Genomic DNA, 23654 nt, shown 5'->3' on the forward strand with positions numbered 1-23654 from the left:
CTCCAACGATTTCTCAATTGTACTGGTTGTATTGTAGAGCTTCCAGGAGGACTTTCGCACTGTAGTAGTCACCCTTCAGGCAGTCTGAATGGGCTAGGGGCAGCGTCGGGAACGTGTTTCCATTGTGGAGGAGGACAACCTTAAACCTGTGGTAGAGCTGTCTATGAAGAGCCGCTACTCCTTGGGCACAAACGACACCCCAATAACGTCAAACAGTCCAGGCACATCATGACAGAAGCAGAGGCCACTCCCTAAGAGTGAAAAAGCCTGAGAAAGGCTCATGCCGACTTTTCTGATTTGTCACCTGCACCTCCTCCATAACCAAGTTCCACTGCTTCATCCTGGAGATGAATAGCTCTGCATTGGACTTAGTTATATCCATATCCCTGACCAAGTCATTTACTTCTTTTTTATTTGGGAAGTGAGAAACTTTCTCTGGTACCTCAGTCAGGTAAGCCAAATCCTCAGCATTCGTCTCCTCCTCTTCATCAAAATACTTGTCTTGGACCTCAACTGGAGCAGGTGGCACTGGCACGGGATATCTATAGCAGTGAGGAATCGGAGCAATTGATGATGGGAGATCTGGGTAATAAACAGCAGCAGCATTCTTTTCTTTCCTACGCTTGCTATCATCCACCATGAAAAAAAAACTTCAGTGTCTTCAGGGCATGTCCTGATCCCCAACTGGCATCCCGAAGTACTTCTGGTAAATAGTTCACAAACCTTCACCGACGTTTCCAAGGAGATTTTTTGTCTCTCTTCTTTATAAACTCGCCGCATATATAACAGTAGAAGTCAGGGGGAACTGGCAGCCCCTTGACAAGTAAAGCTGTGGGTAAAATAATTTTATTCTTTTTACCATTCTGTCTTTGCATTTAATAATATCTTCTTTTCTATCCTTTGCTGCCCCTTTAATACTTCTACCTTTCCTAGTAGTTTCCTCTACTTCGTTCATATTTATTTTTCTTTTCTCTGAACTCTGCCTTTTGTTGATAAGCTTTTTCAGTTTTCTCTCTTTCGTCCCTCCTGTATAGTCCTTCTTTTTATTAGCTTATCAGTAACTTTGGCGTATTTGTTCTCTCTAATGCATTTTGTACTTACCACTTTCTCTGCCGATTACCTAATGATATTAACTAAATTCACATTAAAATCTCAATGGTGTCCTCGTTATTTCTTAGATTTTCAAATCTGTTTTCGTTTTCTAATTGATAGGTTTGCGATGTACAGTAATCCCACCCATATCCAAACCGTATTACCCAAACATGGTCAACATTATTACATGACTTATGTGTGTTGTACATATTCTCCGAATCCAAACACCTTGTGGTTCAATTAAGCTATATATAGGAGGGATTGGGTGAGAATATATTGTCATTGGTGTCCAGTGCATTAATGAGTTGCGTAGTCAAGTCGAGGGTGCAAATATGCGGTGCATGCTGGATCGGAAAAGGTTAGAACAGGAATGAGGAAGTCATGTTTGGTATCACCATAGTTGCTGAAAAAAGTGCAGTGCCAAGAAGGAAAAACTTAAACAAATGTAAAATCCACTGAGAAATAAGATCAGGTGCACGGGGAAAGGAGTGTGGTAGATAGTTGCTCGTAGAAGTAAACAAAATCGCAAAAGATTTGGCAGGAATGAACGAAGTGTAGGAAAGAGTAAGCCTGTATCAACCATGAGCTTGCACTTGAATGGGTAGAAGAGAGCTTTGCAGAAAGAGTGGAACAATCTTCTTGTTACTCGTGTTCAAAGTAGGAGGATTTACCTTTGCTCTACCCTTTCTTTTTGGACCTAAAAAAAGAAAAAAGATAAAAAAAAAAATAACATTACTCATTGGAAATACAAGATGATTGCATATTGATTGCACAAAAAGAAATTACTGTACACAGTACACACACATAGACAAACACACTTTTCCATACTACAACTTTGCCATTGCATAATCATTTCTTCGTCACTGATGTGTGTCTGTTCAATTTTCCTTCTACACTTCAACTTCCCAAGCTTCACTTGCACTTAACAGTTCAGGTTCTTTTCAAATACTCCATCCACCATTCCGTAAGTTCTACTTCTTCTTTTCACTGTAATCCGTTCTCTAAGTCTTATGCCCCACCTCTTTTGTTTTTTTTACATTATCATTGAAAGAGGGAAAAGTTCCAGAAGATTGGAAAAAAGCAAATATAGTACCAATATATAAAGGGGTAAACAAGGAAGACCCTACTAACTATAGACCGGTCTCTCTTACAAGTACGATAGCTAAAATTTGTGAAAGAATGATCAAAACTAGATGGGTTAGGCATTAGGAACAAAACAAAGTACTAAATCCAAGGCAATTTGGATTTAGACAAGGACGATCATGCGTCACAAACTTAACGTATTTCTACTCAAGGCTAATAGATGTAATACAAGAAAGAGGTGGATGGACTGATTGTGCATTTCTAGACCTGAAAAAGTTTTTGACAAGGTGCCACATAAGAAGTTGCCTAAGAAATTAGAAACTGCAGGAGGAATACAGGATAAACTACTGAAGTGGATGGAAGACTTCTTGCATAAAAGAAAAATGAGTGGTGATAAGAGACAAACACTCAAACTGGGATGAAGTGATAAGTGGAGTTCCATAAGGAACAGTTTTGGCCTCAATAATGTTTGTTATACATATTAATGATATGGACGAAGGAATTGAAACTTATATGAGCGTCTTTGCGGATGATGATGAAAAAGTGAACACTGAAGAAGATTGTGAGTTGCTACAGAGTCATCTCAATAAAGTATGGGAATGGAGTAGGAAGTGGAAGATGGAATTCAATATCAAAAAGTGTAGTATAATAGAATTTGGAAGAAGCCAAAAAATAATAGTGGGATCATATAAATTGGGAGAAGAAGAAATAAAAAAGTAGAAAATGAGAAAGACCTGGGAGTCATTATTATGAATAATATGTCCCCTGAGAAACATATAAACAAAATTTTTGGAGAAACTTATAATTTAATAAGAGCTATCAAAGTGGCATTTACATACCTGGATGAAGAAATGGTGATGAAAATACTAGTCACTTTGATAAGACCAAGATTGGAATATGCAGCAACGATGTGGTCACCAAGTACAAAAAAAAAATGTATAAAACACAAATTGAAAGAATACAAAGAGCAATTACAAAATAAGCACCAACACTCTCAAAACTATCATATGAAGAGAGACTAATAAAACTTGAGCTACAGACATTAGAGCAAAGAAGAGAGAGAGGAGACTTGATAACTATTTATAGAATCATGAAAGGCATAGAAACTATTGATAGAGAGGATCTAATAGAATGGAATAGTAGAAATACAAGAGGACACGGAAAAAAGATCAAGAAAGACAATTATAGAAGAGACCTGAAAAAGAACAGCTTTCCCCACATTTGGAACAAGTTAGACGAAAAAGTGGTGTGTGAAAAAACAATTCAGTTTAGATAAAACAAACAGTTTAGATAAAATGAGATATGAAGACGGTACACCACGAGCATAGCTCCCCTTCCCGTAAAATACAACTATGTGAATACACACACGCACACATAAATGTGAAGGAGGGTAGGGATAGGGAGGGAAAGGTGGTTGCAGTGGGAAGAGCTAAGAAAATGAGAGTGATGAGTGAGGAAAATGGAGGAGAAATAGGGAAGGATGAAGTGAAAGCAGCTGTTAAGATGATGAGAGCAGGTAAGGCACCTGGTCTGGATGGATGCCATGCAGAATGTCTGAAGAAAGGAGGTACAGTTATGGTGGACTGGCTGGTGAGGTTATTTAATGTTTATTTAAGAGAGGGTAGAGTGCCGGAGGACTGGAGGAGTGCCTGTATAGTTCCGCTTTACAAAGGAAAGGGGGACAAGTGTGAGTGTAGTAGTTTCAGAGGGATCAGCTTGTTGAGTGTAGTTGGGAAGGCTTATGGGAGGGTCTTGATTGAGAGGATTAGGAGAGGAACAGAGGGAGTAATTGGTGAGAAACAGTGTGGGTTTAGGACAGGTAGGGGTTGTGTAGATCAGATTTTTGTGGTAAGACAGATATGTGAGAAAGCTATAGAAAAAGGTAAGGATGTTTTTTGGGCTTTTATGGATCTGGAAAAGGCTTATGACAGGGTAGACAGGAAGGCACTATGGGAGGTACTGCAGATATATGGGATAGGAGGAAAGCTGTTAAGAGCAGTCAAGGGTTTTTACGAGAGAAGTAGAGCTTGTGTTAGGATTAGAAATGGAGAGAGTGAATGGTTTGAGGTAAAGGTGGTACTTCGTCATGGATGTGTTATATCGCCCTGGCTGTTCAATCTTTACATGGATGGGGTTGTGCGAGAGGTGAATGCAAGGGTAGTGGGTCAGGGGTTGGAGATGATTAAAGAAAATGGAGAAAAGTAGGAGGTGAGCCAGTTGTTGTTTACTGACGACACTGCGCTTGTAGCAGGATCAGAGGAGGGGTTTAAGAAGTTAGTGACAGAGTTTGAGAAGGTGTGTGAAAGAAGGAAGCTGAAGACAAATGTGGACAAAAGTAGGGTGATTAGATGTACAAGGGGAGAGAGTGACAGCGGGCTGGAAGTGAGCATTAAGGGTGAAAGACTGGAGAAAGTGGATAGTTTTAGATACTTGGGTGCGAATGTGGCAGGAAAGGGAGGAGTAGGGGTAGAGGTATAATGTTGACTGAGAGAAGCGAGTAAATGCCTTGGTGGATTGGAAAGTGTAATGAGAAATAGACATCTGGGAATGGATGCTAAGAGGAGGTTATATGAAGGAGTGATTGTGCCAACAGCATTGTACGGGGCAGAAACATGGAACATGAGAGAGGAAGAGAGAAGGAGTTTGAATGTGATAGGGGTTACTAGGCTGGATAGAGTGAGAAATGAGGAGGTGAGGAGGAGAACTGGGGTGGAAAGGGAGCTGGGAGATAGGGTTGATGAAAGAGTACTGGGATGGTTTGGACACATGGAAAGAATGAGTGAAGAAAGATTAGTAAAAGAAGTGTGGAAGGCAGAGGTGGAAGGAGTGAATATGAGGGGGCGTCCTAGGATGAGTTGGATGGATGGGGTGAAAGGGGCATTACAAAAGAGAGGAATGTCTGTGGATGAAGGACGTGCGAGGGCAGAAGATAGGGGTGAATGGAGAGGGGTTGTGTATAGATGATGCTGTGATGCATGAGGGGGAGTGGGTGGGGGATGGGGGGTGAGGAAGTATGTATCAGAAAAAAAAATTGACGCAGCCCGAAGGGATTTCTCCCCGTCTTCCCCTTTTCTGCATGAGGGGACGGAGAGGGGGGGTCGCCGATTTGATGAAGCGGCTTTGCTGTGGATGTGCTGTGTCTTGCGACACTGCTTCTGACCCAGGGCAGTGGACAGGATGCAGGGATGACCCGTCATCCAGGAGGTGCCAAGATAAAAGGGAGGGAGGAGGGTCGAAAGGGAGTGGAATATATAGGAAATGAAATTGGTGGAAGTGGTTTCTATGCCTTTTTCTTTTTGGCTACCCCCCGTGTAGGGGAAAAAGCCTTTGGTATAAGTATGTATGTACACACACACACACACACACACACACACACACACACACACACACACACACACATATATATATATATATATATATATATATATGTGTGTGTGTGTGTGTGTGTGTGTGTGTGTGTGTGTGTGTGTGTGTGTGTGTGTGTGTGTGTGTGTGTGTGTTTGTTTGTGTGTGTGTGTGTGTGTGTGTGTGTGTGTGTGTGTGTGTGTGTGTGTGTGTGTGTGTGTGTGTGTGTGTGTGTGTGTGTGTGTGTGTGTGTGTGTGTGTGTGTGTGTGTGTGTGTGTGTGTGTGTGTGTGTGTGTTTACCTAGTTGTATTTACCTAATTGTAGGTTATGCTCGTGGTGTCCCGTCTTTGTATCTCGCAGTGTCTAGTTTGTTCCAGATATCCACTATTCTGTATGGAAACTTTTTTTCAGGTCTCTTCTCTAACTATCCTTTTTGAGTTTCTTATTATGTCCCCTTGTATTTCTCTTATCCCAATTTAATAAGTTCTCTCTATCAAGGACTTATGCGCCTTTCATTATTCTGTAAATGGTCAACAGGTCGCTTCTTTCTCTTCTTTGTTCCAAAGTCGGTAATTTCAATTTAGCCAGTCTCTTCTCATATGGTATGTTTGAAAGTGTTGGGGCCATATTCGTGGCTGCTCTCTAGATTCGTTAAATTTTCTTTATATTATTTTTGGTACTGGGTGACCATAGTGTCGCAGCATACTCCAGTCTAGGCCTTATTAGTGTGCCTAGCATTTCTTTTAACCATTTTTTTTTGTCTAAATAGGTAAAAGCTACCTTTATTGATCTTAGCAAGTTGTAAGATTCTCTTTTTATCAGCTCTTTTTCATATACCACTTTCTTTACTTCCTTTGTTCCAATTTTATATTGTCCTGATATTCTTTTTTACTTTTTCCGAACTCCATTATGCTACATTTCTTTATGTTGAAGTCTACTTCCCACTTTTGGTTACATTTCCAAACCTTGTTTAGGTCCCTCTGTAGTGATTCACAATCCGTTTCAGTATTCGCTTTCCTCAGCAATTTAGCATCATCTGCAAAGAAGCTCATGTAATCCACATCTTCATCCATGTCATTCACATAAATAGCGAACACTATTGGAGCCAATGCCGATCCTTGTGGAACTCCACTAATCACATATTCCCGAGCTGAATTATTTTCCCTGAGCACTACTCTCATTTTCTGCCGTGCAAGGAATCCTCCATCCAGTTTAGTAATTTACCTTGTATTCTTCCTATGTTTTCAATTTTTTTTTAATGATTTTTGTGTGATACTTTGTCGGAGGCTTTTTGTAAGTATAAGAAAGCACAATCAGCCCATCCATCCCTTTCTTGTATTATGTCTATTAGTCTTGAGTAGAAACAGTTTAAATTTGTGGCACATGATCTTCCCTGTCTGAATCCAAATTGTCTCGGGTTTATTATATTGATTTCTTCCAAATATTTTATCCATCTGTTTATAACGTTTTCACAAATTTTGGCTACAGTGCTAGTAAAGGAAACCGGTCTGTAATTTGTTGGGTCTTACTTGTTTTCTCCTTTATATATTGGTACAATATTGGCATTTTCCCAGTCCCTTGGTATTTTTCTTTCTTTGAGTGAGCAATTTATTATATATATTTTGTCCATTAGTTCTTCTTTACATCCTTTTAGTATCCAATTTGCAATTCCGTCTGGGCCATGTGATTTCCTGACATCTACGTACCTTAAATGATCCATTGTTTCTTTTTGTGTTATTGTTATTTCCCTCATGTCGTAGGGGGGGGGGGTCCCACTTCACGCTCTTCATCCCAATGTTATACATTTTCTCTGGTGAAAACAGACTTGAAGTGATTGTTCATGACTTCAGCCATTTCTAAATCTTCTGTGTATTCTATATTTCCATGACGTAACTTCACTTTTTTTTTTTTTTTTTTAACCATTCAAATATCTATAGAATAGCTTAGGTTAGTCTTTACATTTTCTATTATGTCTTTTTCACATTTTCTTTTTTCCTCTCTGCGCATTTTTACATATTCATTTCTTTGATTGATATATATTTGCCACTTTCCATGTTTTCCCATCTTTTCCAAGCTTGATCTCTTTTATCTTTCACCTCACTGCACCTTCTGTTAAACCAGTACCTAATATTCACCTTTTCTTGTTTCTGTCTTGGTATGTAGTTATTCACTCCTTCATTATAATTTTCTATCAAAATCGTTAATTTTTCTTCCATTTGTGTCTCTTCATTGTAGAATTTTTCCCAACTCGCATAAAAAAAATCTCAAGTTCCCCAAAGTAAGTTTTATTATACATCAGTCTTCCTTTTCTGTATTTCTCATTTCTCTCTATATATATATTTCCTCCTTTAGTTCAAACTCTATTGATATGCGATCACTCTTCCCAAGTGGTGTCTTGTATTCAATTTTATCCACAATTTCAGGTTCTGATGTAAATATTAAAGCTAGTTTCAACCGTTCTTAATTATTTCTATGTCTAGTATTTTCTTTTACCCATTGTGTCATTATGTGTTCTACAGTCATGTCAAGTAATACATTTCCCCATAGATCCTCTCTACCTTTCATTGTCATCTTTTCCCAACAGATTTTCTTACAGTTAAAATCTCCCCATAAGTACCAGGTTTCTTCCATCCTTCGGCATCTCATTTAATGAATGCCTTGTATCTTCTAACACTTTAGAATACTCGCTCTCTTTCTAAGAGCCCGTTTTTGGGGACACATAAATTACCAAAAACTTTCTACTTTTCATGTCACTATCTTCAAATTTCATCATGATTATTTCCACACTGTTTTTACCATCTGTAACCTTCGTCACATTTAATTTTTTCTTGGCCAAAAACATAACTCATCCAACCTGTTTCTCGTTTCTATTTTTAATCCAGTGATTTTATGATCCATGTCCAATACTATTTGGTGGTAGTGGACCCCATAATTTCGTCTCCATAGTTCCTATTATGTCTGGTTTTTCTCCTGACAGGTAATCATTTACTTCATTTAATCCTAAGGTCAATCCGTCTATGTTACTATAGGCCACTTTTATTTTTTTTTTTTTCTCCATATCGTTTTCTGTTCCTTTCGTTTCCATTACCTGAATATACCATTTCCTCAGCCTCATGTCTAACACTCTCCAGTAGAACTCCTTTTTTTTATCTGGTTTTTTTTTTCAAGCTTTTTAAGACACTTTTTTAAAGCTTTTTAAGACATTTAGTGTCTTCTGTCTTTCTCTTTCCTCAACATTCATTTATCTTTTTATCGATATATTTTGATAGTGTTCATTCTTTGCTAACTTTCCTGATTTTGCTAATATATCTTCTGCTACCATTTGTGACCTTAATTTTATCTTTAGAGGTCGATTTCTTTCTTTAGTGTATTGTCTCATTCTATGCACTTCATCTATTTCCTTTTCTATTTTTTTTTATCTCCATTTTGTACTTGTTTTAGGATTGTTCTTGCTATTTCTTTCTCCTTTTTTCTCTCAAGTACCTAACCAGACAATGTTTTTCCCTTAGTCCATATACTACAATACAAATTTTCTTATCCACTGTGTCTCTAACCCAATTTTATTTTTCTTTGATTACTTGAATAATTGACAATTGGAAATAAACTCTTCTGCTGGGATTCAAACTCTCGCCAGAGCGGCTTGCTTCATACAAGGCGAGGACCGTACCGCCTACGCCACCACGACCCTTCAAAACAAAACGAATTAGTTCACGGACTAATCATTCTGCCGAGATAAGAGGGAGGGAGGAGGGTGGAGGGGAGTGGAATATATAGGAAATGGAATGGGTGAGAGTGGTTTCTATGCCTTTTTCTTTTTGGCTACCCCTCATGTAGGGGGAAAAAGCCTTTGGTATATGTATGTATGTATGTATGTACTTGAATAATTTTGTCTTTTGCATTCTCCTGCATTTGTTGTTGTACTATTTCTTTAAAAGCTATATTTTCGGTTTCTTAGTTTTCTTTTCATTCTTTTTTAATTTTTATAAAATTCTAAATTTTCCAAGTTTTTCAGACATTGCCTGTATTTTATCATTTACCTCTTTTTTTAAACTCCCATTATTTGCGGTGTCTTTGTTTTTTATCCTTTCATTTTCACATTTTACCTCAACGAATTCTTTTTTAATTCATTTAGCTCATTATTTATTTCAGTGGGTTTTTTTTTTCTTCTTTAAATCACACACCTCTTCATTTACTTCGAGGTATTCCTTTCTTATATTCATAATCTCTTTAGATCGATGATTTCTTTATCCCATGAATTCTCTTTCTATGTCTATGATTCGACTCAAGTTTTTTCTTTCGGACTTACCAAATCCAGAAAAAGGTTCATTATCACTTATTTTTTGGAACCGCTTTGGAGTTTCAGGCCTCTATTTACATTAAGCTTTGGTTTTGCGCCGCTAGAGAACTCTGCGCTCGTGTCGACGTTAGGCTCGATCTCGCCATCATTTTTTCTTGCTCCGGCCTAATTCCCTTTCATTTTTGCTCGGTAGACACTAATAACACTGCACAAGACCACCTCGGACAACTAAAAGCATTCCCCTTCCCACTTAATACAACCCAGGCCTCCTGTTCTCTTTGCACTATTGAGAAATTTCTTCTTTTGGATGCAACCTACTGGAGCATTTGTTGACGGGCCGACAGTGTGATTCAACTTAGTCTTTGGATCACGTGTTGGACTCGTGATCGACAGCTATTTCCCTCCCGTAAGAGAGCTCAGAGCTCGTATGACCGATCTACTGTTAATGCTGTAACCTTACACGCACGCACACACCCAACTCCCCGCCCACGAGAGTTGGAGTAACGACTCGAAGCACAGCGATACTGAAATAATTTCAGCCCTGGGCAGGATTCGAACCAGGTACCGCCAGTACCTCCGTAATGACAGTCTGAGACTCTACCAACCGTGCCATGTGGTGTGTGTGTGTGTGTGTGTGTGTGTGTGTGTGTGTGTGTGTGTGTGTGTGTGTGTGTGTGTGTGTGTGTGTGTGTGTGTGTGTGTGTGTGTGTGTGTCATTATGATGTATGGAATTAATAAGCTCTCCTAAGAGAGTTTATTAATTTCATACGTCATAATGACACACAACTTATCAGAAGGCTAGCCTGCATAAAGGATTCGATGAAATTACAATACATACTGCGTCCCGGGCGAGTGCCCTCAGTGGAACAACCTAGTCGTGTTCTAGGTCATTTACTTTCATAGGGTCGTTGCGGCGCAATTGTTCCTGGCTTTACAATTATCAGTCGCTCAAACAAGGGTTCGACATACTGTAGGAGAGTTTATTAATACAACTCGTATATTTAGACCATGTGATTTATGTATCCCATTGTATCCCCTGAGGACGAGTCCCGGACAGGATTCGAAAAGTCGGGAATAAATTACTTACTTCTGAGTCTGGTGTTTTCTACGTTTCCACCAATATATATATATACATATATTTATATACATATATATATATATATATATATATATGCTGGTAACCACTTAAGAAAAAGAAACACAGAAATCCCGAGCGCTTTCGTGTAATTCACATCCTCAGGGGAGAATACAGACAAAAATACAATACAAAGACAATATAAACGGAAAATTGTAAACCTAGGAGAGGTGACAAGGCGTCATACGGAAAAAATTAGGAGAGGTCACAAGGCACCACACGGAAAAATTAGGAGAGGTCACAAGGTCCCACACGGAACCATGCCATTTGTCCACTCTTGGGATTAACCAAAATCTCCTATACCGAATTGTTTACAAATGTTCTTAATTATGTAATTATCTAATTTATACAAACCATTACTTATGTTCAAATTGACTGACTCAGTTTGTCTGATAAGGCTACTTTCAATTATGTTCCTGTTAACAACAGGATTACATGATAAAATTGACGATGCCTTAGTCCAGTCTATACAATGATTATGATCCCTCATGTGCACAAATAAAGCATTAGAGTCTTGTCCTGTTCTGACACTATATTTATGTTGCTTTATTCTAGTTGAGAGATCTTTATATATATATATATATATATATATATATATATATATATATATATATATATATATATATATATATATATATATATATATATATATATATATATATATATATATAACTCCTTTCTACTCTCCTTGACCATTACTTTTTTCTTTTCTTTTTTCTTTTTTCTTTCCGCTGTTGTTAGTTATTCTCTCCACCAGTCGGTCCCTCTTCTTCCTTGTTCAGCATGTCTTGCACCACGTGAATCTTATGCAGTGCCTGAATCCTATCCATTTTCTTGCACATCTATGGTTTGTGCCTTTCCATGCCTTATTCTAGCACTCCGCCTTTGGTAAGGAATGGCACTAGCCCCAAGTCCCCTTTTGCTGCCTCTCACAACACATGAAATACGTGGATAGTATTCCTTGGCCATAACCCCGGGCCAATATCTCCTCATGCCTTTAAGTCGTCCCCAATCTGAGGGTTGAATATTTTTTTTTCTTCTTCTTCTTTTCTTTCTCGGTCTTTGTAATTGACAATGAAAATTATTTGTGTGAATTATTTCCCAGGCGATTTGCTGAGTGAATCACGTTTCATTGTATTGGCGTTAGGTTGTTCCTGTCCTGTTTGCAGCCAAGTTCTTAGTATTTTGTTATGAAACATATAATATGAAGCTGCCAGAATTTACTTATTTATATATTCATTTCTTCCATTTTACAAAAATATATATAAATAGATAGAAAATAAATTAAAAATAAAAACAGTACACATAAAAATGACACATAGTTCAGGAGACTATGGAAGAGCGAATAATTGTACCTTCAGGAGAAGGACCTACCTCCAGATCGGCGGGCGTCGACCTCCGTTAGCAGGAGCAGAACAAGAAGGAAGATGAACAAAAGCCTAAGGTGTGTGACAGTCGAAGTCAACTTCATACTGGCTGACTGATCACTACAATCTCCTGTTGGTTTCAATAAAAAAAATTCTTAGGGCAGCCCATTATTTTTATTTGTATATGATTGCAATACAATGTTTCATTTCATGCGAGGGTTCAATCAATCAATTGATCAATCAAATCAGCCATCCTGAGTCCACTGATGAACAAAGGCCTCTTTCATAACATTCCATGATTCACACGACTGCGCCATCCTCTTCCACGTCACTCCTGCAAACCTCTCTATATTATCTCTCCACCTTCTGTCTGGTCTCCCTCTTCCACGCTTCCCATCTCGCGGCGTCCACTCAGTAACGCACTTGCTCCATCGCTCATCAGTCGTTCGCACTAACCTGCCCATTTCCACTCCCTCTCTTTTGCCGTCTCCACAATATCTTTCACTCTAGTCTGCTCTCTCACCCAACTTTCGGTCTCTCAGCGTTATTCCCACCATTGATCTCTTCATTCTTCTCTGTGCAGTCCATAGCTTTGTTTCCATCACCTTCGTCAGTTTCCAAGTCTCACATCCGTATATCATTGCTGGCAGAATGCATTGGTTGTAAACTTTACGTTTCAAACATAAAAGTAGAGAGCCTCTCAGAATTTTATCATACTTACCAAACACTTCCCAACCAACTGTAATACGTCTTTATATTTCATTATCATGATCTTTGGTCACTTTCACCATCTGGCTTAAGTAATTATACTCTTCAACTTCTTCAAGACTTTCACCATCAATTATAATCTCTTTACTTTGAAATTTCGTGTTGAACATTATTTTGGTTTTACTCATTCGTTTTTAAACCTACTTTGAGACATTCCTTGTTCAGATCACTCAGCATTGCTTGCAAGTCTTCTGCTCCTTCTGAAATAGGAATGTCATCCGCAAATCTTACATACATACATATACCAAGGCTTTTTCCCCCTTCCAAGGGAGGTAGCCAAAAAGGGAAAGGCATAAAAACACTCCCACCCATTTCATCCCTAAATACACTCCACACCCCTCCCACCCTTCCTCTCATCTGAGCACCTCCTGGATGACGGGTCATCCCTGCACCCTGCCCACCGCCCTGGGTCAGAAGCAGTGTCGCAGGACACAGCACATCCACAGCAAGGCCGCTTCATTTAATCGGCGACCCCCCCTCTCCGTCCCCCCTTGCATATAAGGAGAGGACGGGGAGAAATCCCTTCGGGCTGCGTCAAAACTCACTCCCCCACACTCCCCCACCCCCACCCCCCCCGCCCATTTCTCCCCATGCAGTCACAACATCATCCATATACAACCATTCTCCACTCACCTCTGTCTTCCGTCCTCTCCCTTCCTTCCTCAACAGACATTCCCCTCTTCCCCAAAGCCCCCTTCACCCCATCCATCCACCTCATCCTAGGACGTCCCCTCATGTTCACTCCCTCCACATCTGCCTTCCATACCTCTTTTACTAGTCTTTCTTCACTCATTCTTTCCATGTGTCCAAACCATCCTAATATTCTTTCATCAACCCTCTCTCCCAAATCCTTTTTCACCCCTGTTCTCCTCCTCACCTCCTCATTTCTCACTCTATCTAGCCTAGTAACCCCCATCATACTTCTCAGACACCTCATCTCAAACACATTCAAACTCCTTCTCTCTTCTTCTCTTATGTTCCACGTTTCTGCCCCATACAGTGCTGTTGGTACAATCACTCCTTCATACAGTCTCCTCTTCGCATCCATTCCCAAATGTCTATTTCTCATTACACTCTTTAAACCACCAAGGCATTTACTCGCTTCTCTCAATCTACATTCTACCTCCACCTTCACTCCACCTTTTCCTGCTACACTTGCACCCAAGTATCTAAAACTATCCACTTCCTCCAGTCGCTCTCCCTTAATGTTCACTTCCAGTCTACTGCCACTTTCACCCCTTGTACATCTCATCACCTTACTTTTACCCACATTTATCTTTAGCTTTCTTCTATCACATACTCTCCCAAACTCTACCACCAGCTTCCTCAATCCCTCCTCTGACCCTGCCACAAGCGCAGTGTCGTCCGCAAACAACAGCTGGCTCACCTCCCACTTTTCTCCATTTTCTTTAACCATCTCCAATCCCTGACTCACTACCCTAGCATTCACCTCTCGCACCACCCCATCCATGTATAAGTTGAACAGCCAGGGCGACATAACGCATCCTTGACGAAGTCCCACCTTTACTTCAAACCACTCACTCTCTCCATTTCCAATCCTAACACATGCTCTACTACTCACATAAAAACTCTTGACAGCTCCCAAAAGCTTTCCTCCTATCCCATAAATCTGCATAACCTCCCACAGTGCCTTTCTGTCTACCCTATCATAAGCCTTTTCCAGATCCATAAAAGCCCAAAAAACATCCTTCCCCTTTCCTATAGCTTTCTCACATATCTGTCTTACCACAAAGATCTGATCTACACAACCTCTACCCGTCCTAAATCCACACTGTTCCTCACCAATTACTCCTTCTGTTCCTCTCCTAATCCTCTCAATTAAGATTCTCCCATAAGCCTTCCCTACTACACTCAACAGGCTAATCCCTCTGAAATTACTACATTCACACTTGTCCCCTTTTCCCTTGTAAAGAGGAACTATACAGGCACTACTCCAGTCCTCCGGTACTCTACCCTCTCTCCAGCAAACATTAAATAATCTCACCAACCAGTCCACCATCACTGAACCTCCCTTTTTCAGACATTCTGCATGACATCCATCCAGACCAGGTGCCTTACCTGCTTTCATCATCTTTACAACTGCCTTCACCTCATCCTTCCTTATTTCTCCTCCATTCTCCTCACTCATCACTCTCATTTTCTTCGTATTTCCCACTGCAGCTATCTTTCCTTCCCTATCCTCCTTCACATTCAGCAACTCCCTAAAATATTCTGCCCATCTTCCCCTCACTGCCATCTCTTCCATTATCAACTCTCCATCTGTACCTTTTACCTTTTCTTCCCTACTTGATTCGCCTCCTCTTCCTCTCTTAATTTCTTTCCAAAACATCTTTTTATTACTTTCAAAATTTTCTGTCATACTCCTACCCCATTTCACATCTGCTCTCCTCTTTGCCTCCTTTACCTTTTGCTTTACTTCTCTTTTCTTTTCTTTGTACCTCTCATATGACTCCCCTGTCCTCTTTTGTAACCAATCTGTGAATGCTCGCTTTTTCTCTTCTACAACCTTCTTTGTTTCCTCATCCCACCATTCACTACCCTTTCTTCTATTTCCCCCTGTCCTTCTTGTTCCACACACCATCCTTGCACACTTTAAGACTCCCTCCTTGAACCATCCCCATTCCTCCTCCACACCCATCTCTGCTCTATCCTTTACTCCCTCCCACTCCTCCTTCAGCTTCTTTTCGTACTCCTTCTCCTTTTCCTTTTCATTCAAGGAGTTCACTCTAAGAACCTCCCTACCTTTTGTCCCTTTCCTCCTTCTCCATCTATCCTCCACTCTCAACTTACCTTCCACCAAAAAATGATCTGATATTCCCCCACCCTCTCCCCTTAGCACATGTACATCCTTAACTCTTCCTATCATAATCCTATTTACCACTACATAATCCATTAGCGCTCTATCTACCACCCTTCCCTCCACCACCCTCTCCCATGTGTACTTATGCTTGACTTTCTTCCGAAACACTGTATTTGCTATCATCAACTCTCTTTCTAGACACATTTCCACCATCAACTCTCCACTACGATTCTTTCCTGGAACTCCACACTTCCCAACCACTCCATCGATTGGACCATTTCCCACTCTAGCATTAAGGTCTCCCAGTACTATTACATTGACATTTCTTCCTAAACCCTCTATGCACTCATTTAAATCTATCCAAAAGGCCTCCCTTTCTTCCATGCTCTTCTCACTGCCCGGCCCATATGCACTTACAAAGACCCACATCTCCTTTCCCAGTTTCACCTTCATCCACATTATCCTTGAGGAAACCTCCTTCCACTCCACTATCCCTTTACCTATCTCCTCACTTACTAGAATAGCCACCCCTTCCCTCCCTCGTCCTCTCTTCACTCCTGATAACCTCCCACTTACACTCCCAAACATACACTCACCCTTCCCTTTCAACTTAGTTTCACTCAAAGCCAACACATCCAACTTTCTTCTCACAAACATACTACCTATCTCTTCCCTTTTACTCTCATCTGTACCACATCCACGCACATTAAAAGACCCAAACCTTAGGGTGCTGGCCCGAGGCCCGCCAGCACCCCTTATGCCTTTTCTTTTTTATTTAGGAATTTGCCCCTTGGGGCTACAGGGAGAAGGATGCCTAGTCCCTCTCCCCGTCCCTTTCTTCTCGCCTCTTACGATCCAAGTGGGAAAACTTGGTGGCAGTATTCTTTTCCCCCACCACAGGGAATTCCCCCAATCAGAAAGAGAATACTCAGAGAAATGGTACAGGACAGCAACAAGGGGTTGGGGGACAGCATAACGGAGGGACAGTCGTAGTATAAAAGTGTCATCATTTCTCTATGAACAGAATTTCTTCTATCATAGACAAAATGATGTGTGTCTCTGGTCCGTAGGGGCGCCCCATATAGACCCTAAAGTATCGACTGCATGCTACTTTGCCACAATAACAAGCAGCCAATACCCCAGACGGTGGTTCAAATATTCGCCACTAATCTTCAAACATTTCTCTTCCCAACTCAACCATCTGAAAATCTCTTCCAAGCAAGCTGTAAATAACTTGGGTGAAATTGTACCACCTTGCTGTACTCCTTTCCCGATCTTGATATTTTCTTTATGTAGTCGAATTACAGTGGTACCTTTTGCATAAATCTTTTCTAGAACCCTTACGATCTGTTCGTTGGTACCCTGATTGCGTAGAAAGTTCAGTATTGTTATTTGTCCTACCGAATCAAAGGCCTACTCGTAATCTGCAAAAGCTAAACACAGAGGTATATTGTATTCTGTCGTTTTCTCGATTAGTTGATTCGTCGCCTGCAAATGGTCTAGAGTCGAATATCCTCTTCTAAAGCTTGCCCGTTCTCTTGGTTGGTTTCCATCTAAAACTTGAGTTGGTCTATTTGTAAGGATCTTGGAGAATACTTTATATACATTTGATAACAAGCTAATCAGTCGGTAGTTACTAAGGACTTTCTGGTCTCCTTTTTATTAAACAAGATCACTATAGTATTGCAAATTCTACATCTTCCTTTGTTATTTCTGGTACATTACTAAAGTCTACGGACGAATTTACAGACTCAACTACGGTCTTCGACGACTAACGCTCTCGGTAATATTCTTATATTCTTTTTACCACTTTGTCTTCGCATTTAATGATCTCTCCATTTCTATCTTTCAAACATATCATTTGCTGTCTTCCTAAAGCATGTCTGCACTCGGTCCTTTTAATAATTTTACCATTCCGAATAGATTCCTCTACTTCATCCATGTTTCTCTCTCTCTCTCTCTCTCTGATCTTTGCCTTTTGCTGATAAGCTGTTTAGTTCTACTCTTTCTATTTCGTCTCTCCTGCTTTTAATCTGCATTAGGTCATTTATAACTTTGGAGTATTTGTTTTCTCTAATACTTTTTGTACTCCCTACTTTCTCTGCCTATTCCCTAATGATGTTCACTAAATTCAAATTCATATCTTCGACGGTGTCCTAATCACTTTTTAGAGCTTCAAAACTATTTTTAATTTCCAACTGAAATTTCTTCTTATTTTCCTTAACCTTCGCAAGGTTCTGCGAAATCCTAGTAAGGTGAATTCGCATGAATCGTATCTGTCTTTGCTCTCTCTTTCTCTCTCTCTGTCTCTCTCCCTCTTTCTCTCTCTCTCTCTCTCTCTCTCTCTATATCTATATATATATATATATATATATGTGTGTGTGTGTGTGTGTGTGTGTGTGTGTGTGTGTGTGTGTGTGTGTGTGTGTGTGTGTGTGTGTGTGTGTGTGTGTGTGTTCTATGAGCCTACTTTCCTCTACTTACTGTTTCTAACAGTGCACGCATGTAAACATTACTACAACATAGATGTAATTTTAATTCAAAATTATAAAATTAGATAAGACATGATTCAGTTACTCATTCCAAGCTAAATTCTTCACTTTGTTACACTTCATAAATTTTGAATACCACTTCTATTGGCTGAGAACAAACCACTGAAATACTACACGCCTTCCCCCAAACACAGACGATTGTAAATCTGTGGTAAGTGCCAAACACACTGTACTTTCCGGTAGGAGTTTATTGCGTAGGTCTACACACAAGTATGGCAGGAAGTGATCTGTCACCAGCGAATGCTTGGGGCCTAGCCTTGGCATCATGACGCGTTCGTGCCCTACTTCCTGATACATTGTTGCCAGACGGGAAAAATATTAGGCAAAACAATACATACAAACATCTCTAGGTATATACATAAGAATATACAGAAACAAGAGAACAATTACATATAATGAGGAATATGCATGCAAAATGGTTAAGGGTAACTGAATACCTTAATGCTACGACACGTAAAATTGGCACAGACGCATACGCCTGTAGCGTACGCCTAATGACGTATATATAATCGGTTATATAATTGTGTATAGGGCACTTATATAATGTAATGGCTACAATAAATATATGTTGATATTAAGTACTCATGTATAATAAAGAAGTGTTACATATACAATAAATATATACAATAATTAAGTAAGGAAGGGCTTCCCACAGTTCTCCCCCCTTGAGAGTGTAGCTTCAAAGAAGGGCACTTATATAATGTAATGGCTACATAGGCTTACTTATACATTTACAATAAATATATGTTGATATTAAGTACTCATGTATAATAAAGAAGTGTTACATATACAATAAATATATATAATAATTAAGTAAGTAACGGCTTCCCACAAATCTTCAACACTTTGCAATCAAAAATAGCAATATCCACAGCGCTGCCCTTGTTTTCTTGCTCAGTGTACATCAAGAATAAATTTTCCGTAATGAAGCTGCACACTTGCATGGAAATTTTAGGGGAAAGCTTGTCCACTAAACTGTACCACTGCAGCACGTATATTTGTTGTTACCAATGTTGCAATCGATGGATATTACGAAGTTGTAAAACTTACCCAGTGATGACGTTTTCCCGCTTCTCTCCGCTCTCCTGATATATTCCAACTTTACCTTTCCAGTTTTCTCGAGTTTTGTTGAGAAACTATTACAACCAACACTAGCGATTAGAAACCATAGACACATGTCTACTATGTCAATATATATATATATATATATATATATATATGTATGTATGTATGTATATGTATATATATGTGCAAATAAATCACATAAACACGTAATTCACAAAATATGTAATAAAACCAATTGGAAAATAAAATGAAAGGTGATCGAACGTCTTCGTCTATTTAAGACATTTTCAAAGTTATAGGGTAAGGAAACAGTGACTATATACATATATATATATATATATATATATATATATATATATATATACATATATATATATATATATATACATATATATATATATATATATATATATTGTATGTATATATATGTATAAATACAGTATATATATACATATATATATATATACAGTATATATCTATATATATATATATATGTATATATATATATATATATATATATATATATATATATATATATATATATACAAAAGAAGCACACTAGGGGGGTATTAGGACAGGTCCATTGTGATCTCACTCTCTCAGCACTGCCGGACGTTTGAGCCGGCTACTATCAACAATTTTGTATGTTATAAAGTTATCTAACTTATACATTCCCATACTCATATTCATGTTCTCAAATGAAGCTTTTATATAACATGATTCTATGATATTCCTCTCCTTAATGTCCTTACTTAAGACAATTTTCTTTGTGTTACCTCAATCAATGCAATGATTAAAATCCCTTGAGTGTAAAAACAACCCACTTGAAACTTGCCCTGTTCTGATGTTATATTTATGTTGGTTTATTCTCAATTTCAAATCCTTGCCTGTTTGTCCAATATAATTAAAGTTACAATTTTTGCAATGGATACTACAAACACAGCCTTCATTACAAACAGATGAATTTTCAATCAACCCGTTCTTAACAGTGTTGTTATTTTTAAAGACAACTTGGACACCAAATTTATTAAAAGTACGAGTTAAATAACAATATTTTGATGAAAAGGGAGGGTTAAAATATTCTTAAAACTGAATTGCTGATTATGAGTAAGACTATAACAATATTTCTTTTCTGTTTTGAGCTACGTCAATTAAGTGTTTTGGATATTTCAATTTATTACCAATGTCATAAATGGTTTCAATTTCTTGGTCTAAAAATTCTGGGCAACAAACTCTAAAGGCCCTGTGGCAAGCCCTTCCTTACTTAATTATTGTATATATTTATTGTATATGTATCTCCTTTATTGTATATGTAAAACTTCTTTATTATACATAAGTACTTAATATCAACATATGTATATTGTAAATGTATTGTATAAGTAATCCTATGTAGTCATTACATTATATAAGTGCCCTATACACAATTATATAACCGATTATATATATACGTCATTAGGCGTACGCTACAGGCGTATTCGTCCATGCCAATTTTACGTGTCATAGCATTAAGGTATTCAGTATATGTTACCCTTAACCATTTTGCATGCATATTCCTCATTATATGTAATTGTTCTCTTGTTTCTGTATATTATTATGTATATACCTAGAGATGTTTGTATGTATTGTTTTGCCTAATCTTTTTCCCGCCTGACAACAATGTATCAGGAAGTAGGGCACGAGCGCGTCATGATGCCAAGGCTGGGCTCCTAGCATTCGCTGGTGACAGATCACTTCCTGCCATACTTGTGTGTAGACCTACGCAATAAACTCCTACCAGAAATTTGGCACTTACCACAGCCCTTAGAAACATTAACGTGAATACTGATACTTTAGTCTTAAGGTGGCGATAAGAATAATAATGAATATATGAAAGGACATTAGTAGGTATCCTGTAAACATCTAATTCAAACTTATTATCAAATCTATAAATCATATCATCCAAAAAGGGCAATCTATTTCTCTGTTTAATTTCTTTAAAGTTAAACAGTTTAGTACCATCAATTAAATTTACAAAAGAAATTAAACAAAACAATAGTTTGCCCTTTTTGGATGTTATGATTTATAGATTTGTTTAAAATGTAATATCCTATCACAGTAAAACTATGCCTGAGAGAAAAATTCTGAAAACATATTTGAAATCAGCAGAAAAAAATCTATCAAGTTCACTTCCTTTTGCTTGTGGGACAGGTATTTTGATATATTTTGTTGACCAGTGTAATAATAATAATAATAATAATAATAATAATAATAATAATAATAATAATAATAATAATAATAATAATAATAATAATAATATACATACAGACAGACATACATACATATATACATACATACATACATATATCAAAGGCTTTTTCTCCCTTACAAGGGAGGTAACAAAAAAAAAAAAAAAATAATAATAATAATAATAATAATAATCATGAAATCCACTCCCACCCATTCCATCACCACATACTCCACTCCCATTCAACCCCCTCCCTCCCTCTTATCTTGGCTCCTCCTGGATAACGGGTCATCCCTGCATCTTGCCCACTGCCCTGGGTCAGAAGCAGTGTCGCAAGACACAGCACATCCACAGCAAGGCCGCTTCATTAAATCGGCGTTCCCCCTCTCCGTCCCCCCCATGCATAAAAGGAGAAGACGGGGAGAAATCCCTTCGGGCTGTGTCAAATTTTTCTCACACATACTACCTCACCCCCCATCCCCCACCCATTCCACCTCATGCATCACAGCATCATCCATATACAATCATTCTCCATTCACCCCTGTCTTCTGTCCTCTCCCGTCCTTCCTCCACAGACATTCCCCTCTTCCCCAAAGCCCCTTTTACCCCATCCATCCATCTCATCCTAGGTCGCCCCCTCATGTTCACTCCCTCCACTTCTGCCTTCCACACCTCTTTTACTAATGTTTCTTCACTCATTCTTTCCATGTGTCCAAACCATTCTAATACTCTTTCATCAACCCTATCTCCCAACTCCCTTACCATCCCCGTTCTCCTCCTCACCTCCTCATTTCTCACTCTATCTAGCCTAGTAACCCCCATCATACTTCTCAGACAGCTCATCTCAAACACATTGAAACTCCTTCTCTCTTCCTCTCTTATGTTCCATGTTTCTGCCCCATACAGTGCTGTCGGCACAATCACTCCTTCATACAATCTCCTTTTAGCATCCATTCCCAAATGTCTATTTCTCATTACACATTTTAATCCACCAAGGCATTTACTCGCTTCTCTCAATCCACATTCTACCTCACCTCCACTCCTCCCTTTCCTGCCACATTCGCACCCAAGAATCTAAAACTATCCACTTCCTCCAGTTGCTCTCCCTTAATGCTCACTTCCAGTCTACTGCCACTTTCATCCCTTGTACATCTCATCACCTTACTTTTACCCACATTTATCTTCAACTACCTTCTTTCACACACTCTCCCAAACTCTGTCACCAACTTCCTCAATCCCTCCTCTGATCCTGCCACAAGCACAGTGTCGTCCGCAAACAACAGCTGGCTCACCTCCCTCTTTTCTCCATTTTATTTAACCATCTCCAATCCCTGACTCACCACCCTTGCATTTAGCTCTTGCACCACCCCATCTATGTATAGGTTGAACAGCCAGGGCGACATAACACATCCTTGACGAAGTCCCATCTTTACCTCGAACCACTCACTCTCTCCATTTCTAATGCTGACACAAGCTCTACTACTCTCGTAAAAACTCTTGATAGCTCCTAAAATCTTTCCTCCTATCCCGTATATCTGCAAAACCTCCCAGTCCCTTCCTGTCTACCCTGTCATAAGCCTTTTCCAGATCTATAAAAGCCCCCCCCAAAAAAATCCCTACCTTTTCCTATAGCTTTCTCACATATCTGTCTTATCACAAAAATCTGACATACGCAACCTCTACCTGTCCTAAATCCACACTGTTCCTCGCCAATTACTCCCTCTATTCCTCTCCTAATCCTCTCATTCAAGATCCTCCCATAAGCCTTCCCAACTACACTTAACAAGCTGATCCCTCTGAAACTACTACATTCACACTTGTCCCCTTTTCCCTTGTAAGGTGGAACTATACAGGCACTCCTCCAGTCCTCCGGCACTCTACCCTGTCTCAAACAAACATTAAAT

The 23654-nt window shown here is 39.1% G+C and overlaps 1 protein-coding gene across 1 annotated transcript in view; it reads right to left on the reverse strand.

Annotated features, from left to right (window-relative positions):
• The window catches only part of LOC143029011 (uncharacterized), a 42373-nt gene that overhangs the window by 5144 nt on the left and 13575 nt on the right, over positions 1 to 23654 (reverse strand). The window contains exon 2 of the mRNA XM_076191354.1: positions 12328 to 12450. The gene's annotated coding sequence lies outside the window, so the exon portion shown is untranslated. The remainder of the gene's footprint in view (positions 1 to 12327; positions 12451 to 23654) is intronic.

The sequence above is a fragment of the Oratosquilla oratoria genome, chromosome 10 (assembly GCF_046742065.1).
Source record: "Oratosquilla oratoria isolate Oo_2021 chromosome 10, ASM4674206v1, whole genome shotgun sequence".
Lineage (NCBI taxonomy): Eukaryota > Metazoa > Arthropoda > Malacostraca > Stomatopoda > Squillidae > Oratosquilla > Oratosquilla oratoria.